We start from the raw sequence: 8,074 nt of genomic DNA on the forward strand, positions 1-8,074 counted from the left end.
CTAATGCTAGCTTGTTTTAAGGAGGCGTTAGGTGATCAATTCTTCTTTGCCCCTCTAAAACAGCAGCGCAACTATTTTAAGAGCGGCGAAGAAGAACTCTGTCCGAGCTAACGGAGCTAACCAGTAAATAGATTCCTATTTTTAAAAGTTTATGTGGTATCGGATCGGTGCCTGTACTCCAGTACTCGCCGATACCGATGCCAGCATTTTCGGCAGTATTGGAGGCATTTCCGATTGGAATCGGAACATCTCTATTTAAATGCCACGGCCTACCTGAGCATTGTTTCTGACCATGTCCATCCCTTTATGGCCACCATGTACCCATCCTCTGATGGCTACTTCCAGCAGGATAATGCACCATGTCACAAAGCTCCAATCATTTCAAATTGGTTTCTTGAACATAACAATGAGTTCACTGTACTAAAATGGCCCCCACAGTCTCCAGATCTCCACCCAATAGAGCTTCTTTGGGATGTGGTGGAACAGGAGCTTTGTGCCCTGGATGTGCATCCCACAAATCTCCATCAACTGCAAGATGCTATCCTATCAATATGGGCCAACATTTCTAAAGAATGCTTTCAGCACCTTGTTGAATCAATGCCAAGTAGAATTAAGGCAGTTCTGAAGGGGAAAGGGGGTCGAACACAGTATTAGTATGGTGTTCCTAATAATCCTATAGGTGATTGTATATTTAAATAGGAATGTGACTACACCTTTTAAATAGCAATACTTGATGACCATTTTATAAAAGCTATGGCTCACTTCAGTCTGTGATATGTTGTGATTATATTACAGCTAAGGGAGGGCTGTTTGATGTGATCACTGTTTGTTGTTGAGACTGGAAGGTGGCAAAGGCGGGGACGGGAGAGAAAGCATAAGCAAGGATGCCGGTCGGGCCTGCTAGACCAGCTAAGAGAACTACCACACAGATCGCAACTGCCAAGCCTCCTACTCACCAACGACAGATAGATTGCACATAAAATGGATGAGCTACAAATATACACGGAACCGATGCGTGATGATTATCACCGAAGCCTGGCTCAACACGCTTATCCCGGAAGGCAGCTAGCAGTACTCGCATATTTACAGCGATCCAATTAACGTAAAACTTGGTTTAAATAAACTCCATTGATCTCTCACATATATTTTGATCAAACTTAAAGTACAAAGTTAGCTCTAGCAAAATTAACTGGCAGCTAAGAAAATGTACAATTGTTGGAATGACGTATGATGTAATTCTTCTATCATGCAAAAAAATGGAAAATATATTGTTTTTAACTGTCACGGTCAAAATTCGGTTAACCGGTTAAAAATCTACTACAAGAATGACTGTTTTTGTTTTATTTTATTTGTGTAGCATAAAGGGACTACAACTGCATTTTGTTGCACAACACTGTGTTGTACAATGACAATAAATGAACCTTGATCTGCATTGTTAATATTACAATCTAATATGATTCACAATTCCTTTTATTGTCTTGGTGACACAACAGTTTTAGCACAACCAAGGAGAGAAAAATTACGCGCAAGCATTCACACAGCCAAAACAGTGCGCTACTTCAAAAGCACTTTAACCATGACTGTATACAAGTTGTCTTTTGGAAACTCTCTGAACCAGGCAAAATAAAACAATTATGTGGTGCACTGGAACAAACCGTTTCTCACTACAGAAAAGCAATCATTGGCCTTGATCACAATTACAGCAGCCAACTTTTTATCCAACTGCACACAAATATAAACAACTAAGCTTAGTCTGCAAATGCCGGAGATGAGACTGGGATATATTGTCACTGGATAATGCTTTGACTCTAGCACTCATGTGGTTGTTGTCTGAGTGGTTGAGTATCCTGGGAGCGCAGCGTGGCCCGCCATTAACACAGAAATGTCCAGCTGCCAGCATGGACCGGGACCAGACGGGATGAGAGACACACAATGGAGAACAAAGGCCAACTAGGTGCTATAAGAGGGGTGGGGGTGGGGAGGAGCAGTCGACAGCAGGGCCAGCATGACACAAAATCAATCATCTGTTTCAGGGCCAACCACTGTCCATTTGAGGCTCAGTAACACAGGGGAGGAAAAAAAAAGGGCTACGAAAAAAATACTTTTGCCTGCTCGACTACCTCTTTCTCATCTACTTCCGTTTCCTTTTTCCCTCTGAAGTCAAGCTGAAAGCAGGCTACTTCTAAGGAATTATTTAACTCTTATCATAAATACCTAACCATGGCAGCAGCCAACCTAAAAGCAAACAAGATTTTAAAGTTTAAACTTAACCTAAAATCTTAACTGTTGAGCTTCTGAGATTTACATGTTATATTTTAAGTGCTTTAAAGGGAAAGACACTTAGTCTTCACAAAGGTAGTATTTGCTGTAAGCCATGTCTACTCCCAAATGTAGAGAGGGATATTTTTCAAGTAGTAGTCTCACAGAGGCAAAAGGTCCATAACAGCCATCTTGTTAGATAAGCTCATGCTCTGGCATAACATAAACCAGAGACACCCTCTGTCTCTCACATGTGATCTCACTGCATAACAAACACATTTACATTTCCTCATTTGACCAACAGTCTTATTCAGAGCGACTTGAGGGATTGCCCTGGCTCAACCTTGAAATAACAATTATAGCACAACATATAGTGTATGTGAGACGACAAGACAATGCAAGATTGCAAGGTGTCACACAAAGTAAAATCATTCAGGACTGGCCAACATTTTAAACTGTGTGTATAAAGTGTGTGTGTTTGCGTGTGTGTACGAAGGGCAAAGCAACAGCAATTTGCAAAGAATAACATTTCAGAAAACATTACAGCAAAATAAAAAAACATGACAGCATTTGGTGAGATTCAAACAGTAAAAGGTAGGTAAGTATCGGACAATCATTCCTAATCGCTGATTGGATTCACTGTCTGTCAAGTCTGCAACAAACAGAAGAATTTATTTTTGGGATTTCCAGCAAACTGGATGCCTTGTTGCACATTAGTGCCTCTCAGAGGTCTGGATGATGAAGATAACAACAACAACAAAAAATAACAAATAAACTTTATTTATCCCAAGAGATACCTTTTCCGGTTCGAGTCTAACCAAATACTATTGTTGTGTTTTGTTAAATGTAAGTGTTTTCTAAAATATTTTTCTAATTTGCTTTTGGGTGTTCTGTTTTGGTGTTGTACTTTGCCCTTCATGGCCACTGTTAGGAGGTGGGGGGAAAGAAAAAAGCTCAAGGTGACAGAGCAAGGCCCTTATGAACTGGAAAAACCTGACACCAACCATTTGTTTCCTCTTTTGTTTTAGCATGCTGCTGTTCATTACAAAACAAGACTGTTGTGAGCGGTTGGACTCTCATGGTTGTTTTTTTATTCTGTCCTGCTACTTATTTGCTTTCTCTTTCTCTGCCTGACAACACCCTCTGAGCAAACACACTTGGAAATGTGCTTGTAATGCAATCTCGGTTTCACCTCCCATAAAGTATTAAGTATTTTAATCAATCATTACTTCTCTCTCTCCTTAGTTACAAGAACGGAAAAGATAGAAGACCAGGGGAAAGGAAAGCTAGAGGGTTGATGTGTTGAAGCCTAAAATGTCAGAGATTTGTACTGCTATACGCTCAGCCAAGTATCACAAGCGAGACAGGCAGTGTCTCAGAAAAGTAAATGACTAACCACACATAAGGGTGCAATAAAAAATATAATAGTAACAAAAAAAGATCAGAGAGAGAGAGCAAGAAAGAGAGAGATATGATGATGATGATTACATAGATTGCCTGCCTCACCCCCCTTTTGGCCTTGTTTTTCCCCCAGCCTCCTCCTCCATTATTCTCCCAAGAAGCATTGCTTCTTGGCAAGAAACAGAATTAACCAGCACAGCCCTCTGCAACACCACTCCACCAACGCAGAAGAAATGCTGGGCCTCATTGGAGCAGCTCCAGAGCTCCTGCACCAATGGGAATGCAGTGATAAGACAGGCGTCAGAGCAACTTGTTTTTAACCCCGTTGTGCAAGAAGGCAAGCCACACAACACACAGCAGCTGCAGAAGAGAAGGTACAGAGAAGGGAAAGTAGCTGGACTGGTGCTATATTTGTCCATATCTACATGATTTACATTTTAAAAGCGTTATTTTTCATATGCTAAATATATACACATATAACACATACAGGTGTGACTTAACAGCTGAATATTTTTATACAAGAAACTACTTGATTTGTTTTCAAGAAACAAGAAAGCTTCCGTTGCTACATGCTAATAAAATAGAGTGTGGTAAAAACTACAATAAATTTAGAGAGAAAATGCACACGGTTGCTTATCACTTATGTGAATTTTATATTTTAGCTTGCATAGGAGGTGGAGATCTGCAACACTGGCTTAGTAGACTTGGTCACACACACTGAACCATATTAACATATCAATAGCTACACCTGCCCCCCATGTAATGATGCAGTGTCATCAGCATGCAAATGAAATATAAAAAGGAAAAGGATCCCCCCTATTCCTCACAGCAGCACCCCTTGCTCCCTCTTATCCAACTGCTTGCATTGAGACAGAATGCTGTCTTATTTTGGAAATGTGCCAATATCATGCTTCACTCCATCTTAAACACAGCGCCCCCACATTTTTATCGTTTTCAAGGGCATGTCACCTAACAGTTAAATTTCTTGGTTTGTGACCACTCTGTAAATGTGAATAAGTCAGAATTCCTTTGTAAACAATAAACAAGGCCTTGCATGTCTGCGCATTCCTGAGATCCCCAATATTTTAGAGGCACACATTGGACAGCAGGGCCCATTCTGCAGACAGCTCCAAACACTAGCACAATGCTACTCTGGAAGGCAGTCGTCTTTAACCGACTGTTTTAACTCAACACACGTATATCACTCCAACACATAATCTGAAGGTGCTTGAGATGCGTAGAAAACCAATATGGCGAGTCAGTTCCCAACAGAGCAGCACCAAGCAGCCAAGCAGTTCATTCTTAGCTTTCCCAGGGTGGAAGGGTGAGTTAATAAGGCACGTCAGGGGAAGTGCCGGAGGGGCTCATGTTTCCAATGGTTCTGAGAGGCCAGGTTCGCATGCTGCAGCCTACACAGTCTATTAAAAGATGTGAATCATATTCAGAGAATGCCAGTCGCAACCAATGAAACCACGGCTCAGCACACAGCAATCAGGCTTTCCAACAGGCATCAAGATCAATACCAATACTTGGTGCTGGCAACCACAGAAGAGTATAGTAATCGTTGGACTCAAGCAAGGTTGACAACGGTTCAGAAAAACACACTGTTACTTGAAGCCCCAAATACATTTTTCAATCTTAAATCCGTTTATTAAGTGTATTTTAAACAATGTTTGCTTGTAATGTGCTTTTTGACTGAGTATGGCCATCTTGAGTTATGACAGGTAAAACAAAATGACAGGTAAGACAAAATGCTCACGGCAGAGAGGTAGTTACACATTCATTGATCTAACCATGTCCGATAACGTCTTTCTCTTTGGTTGTTGTGCCCACTGCTCCGGACTACTGGCGCAGCACAATGCGAGGCTACGTGGTGTAGCTCATAGGAGCACAGCCATTCAGGGGACGGTGAGGGCAGCCATTAGTGCTCGGAAAACGGGTCCTAATAAATATAAAACCTCGCCTAAAACATACGACGAGCTAGGAAAAGCACTATTCAATCTCGTAGTAGTATTCCTTGTCAACTGTGGTCGTCGCTAGATCACGGTTCTAAATGTGTTACATTTGACCTAAAATGTTTATCAACTGCACTGAAAAGGACAAGGATTGGCTGAATCTTGAGAACAGGTCTTTATTCAGGAAATCATCCCAATAGAGGTAAAGATTAAATTGTAAAGCTCTCCCATAATGTAGAAAAGATCCGGATTAACGTTACCAAATCACGCAACGGTCTTAAAAAACAACAGCTAAGGTCTCTCACTTAGTCGAAACTTGTGATTGCTGCATTCCGACTCAACAATGCTGTTAGCACCAAGTCACACGTTGAAATAAAAATGGAGGCTAAAAAAGGAAACAAGAGCTCCCCTCTAAAATGCCACCCATTCCTCTTAACCGCCACCGAGGCTGGGGGTTGGTAGGTGGGGGAGGTGAAGAAGAGCAAGTCACTACCCAACAGATCTGGATTTCTGATTGCTGGATACCACACGGAAAAAAACAAGCACAAATAGAAAAAACACATCCGAGCTTTCAGCTTGATTCACACGACTAAGCGAATGTTGCCGAAGACAAATGCATTAACATTATGTGGCCAAACACCATCATGTTTCAGACACCATATTTGTTTTTTCTAAAAGCAAACGTATGTGTAGCTACTTATTAGTAGAAATGTACTGCAGTAATTAGTCAAAGTGTCTTTAGGTATATATAGTTAAAGGTTCATAGAGTTTGTGCTTTAGAGTAACGTTGCTGGTTTAAAATAAGTACACAATCAACTGGAAAACATCAAAAAAGTTAGCTAAAATGCTAGTATAGCATTTGTTGCCTGTGGCTAACGTTAACCAATACAGCAGCTGGTTGCTTAGCTAACATGAGTCGCCAATAATGATCAAATTGCAAGTTGTGTCATGTGTACCTTTAAAAACATTCGACAGTTTCGTGGTCCCATAACAACATGTAACCCATTACTGTCAAAATAACAACGTCAGGATTGGTTTTAACAAGTGCATATTAACAACGTTACCTTACGCGATCTGGTTCTGAACTTCCTTACCTTAAAGATGCATGTCTACATTATTTTCAATTCAGCATAATAACAACAACTATGCAACAAACGCAAATGGATTGGATATGTGCTGCTGGAGTTGGTTTGACTGTTACATTAGTGGTATGTTAATAAGCCTCTGCGGAAACACATTATCGTAACTTGATTTATATATTAATACAAACGAGATCAACGTTTAATTCAGGGGACTCAGGGCAAATATAATACATCCAAGGGTAATGTCACGTTAATAACGATAGCAAAATGTGGTATGAAAACTGAGAACACACTGAACTAAAGGCACCCCTAGCTAATGGACTACTACACGAGTCAAACTCTTGAAAACTTGCAGAATGGTGTACGGAGCTTTGGGGACATGGTTGCTTAAAATACTGCTATGACATTGGCCATTATAAAACAAGTAATGTGGTGGCTTCCCAGACTAACAAGCTAGCTATCAAAACAACACGAGGAGCTGATCAAAAAGTCATGGAAGATCCGTCCAGACACAGCTAAGAGCAGCCCTGCAAGGCAGACCATCAACACGGGGGGCTTTTTTTAGCCAGCCAAGCAAAAGCGACTTAAAAGTGAAAAGATAGTGAGGGCAACCAACTTGTTCTAATAAACTTAAGGTGACGCTTCGACCAAGTTGGTAAGTTTTATGGCTATACTTCGTTGACTAGCTACTTGATCATTACATGTATGTTATATTTATGTTACTGCCCCCATTTATAGAAGATGATGGTCACAATTAACACATATTTAAAGTACTTACCTAAAGAGGCATTCCAAACTTCAGCAAACGAGGCAAATGCATGTACAATGTGAGGTCCTTAGAGTATCCCAACATCAAATCCAACCAGACCAGTAGGCCTGAAGGTAGGCCTCGGAGTCTCCTGTATCCTTTGCCCTTAAAAGTAGCTCCCTCTCCAGGGGTAGGACACAAACTTCTCAGTGTCTCCCACGCATAGGCGTAAAGTTAAATCCCCTGTCCTGTTCAGGTGCACTGCATCCATTGAATGTCTATTATAGATCCCCGTGAATAATGTATTTTAGTGTATTGTATATATACAGTCTCTATTTATAATGGGGTATATGCTGCTGTATGTGATACAGGGCTCTGATTCTGTCTCGGGTCCTTACGTTCGCAGAGGCGCCCATCCCCCTCCTCCTCACCGGCATCGACCGCGGGTCCCAGCGAAACTGACACACAACCACGCCACGGGGTTTCCCTGGCGACAGTGCAGGGGCTCTCTCCTTGGGCGGCCCTTGCTCCGAAATTCCGCCTCTCGCCAATGATTCGACAGGAAATATGTCAGTCATGTTACACACGCGATATACGTACAAGTCCTTGGTAAATTCCAGCGTCGATTT

The 8,074-nt window shown here is 41.4% G+C and overlaps 1 protein-coding gene across 5 annotated transcripts in view; it reads right to left on the minus strand.

Moving 5' to 3' along the window:
• setd5 (SET domain containing 5) overlaps nucleotides 1-7,942 on the minus strand; it is a 78,523-nt gene extending 70,581 nt beyond the window's left edge. For 4 of the 5 annotated variants that reach the window (XM_032514574.1, XM_032514572.1, XM_032514571.1 and 1 more), the window contains exon 1: nucleotides 7,476-7,942. The gene's annotated coding sequence lies outside the window, so the exon portion shown is untranslated. The remainder of the gene's footprint in view (nucleotides 1-7,475) is intronic. The other variant, XM_032514573.1, reaches the window with a different exon arrangement.
• Between the last annotated feature and the right edge of the window lie 132 nt (nucleotides 7,943-8,074).

This window comes from Etheostoma spectabile, chromosome 4 (genome assembly GCF_008692095.1).
Source record: "Etheostoma spectabile isolate EspeVRDwgs_2016 chromosome 4, UIUC_Espe_1.0, whole genome shotgun sequence".
NCBI classification, from domain to species: Eukaryota; Metazoa; Chordata; class Actinopteri; order Perciformes; family Percidae; genus Etheostoma; species Etheostoma spectabile.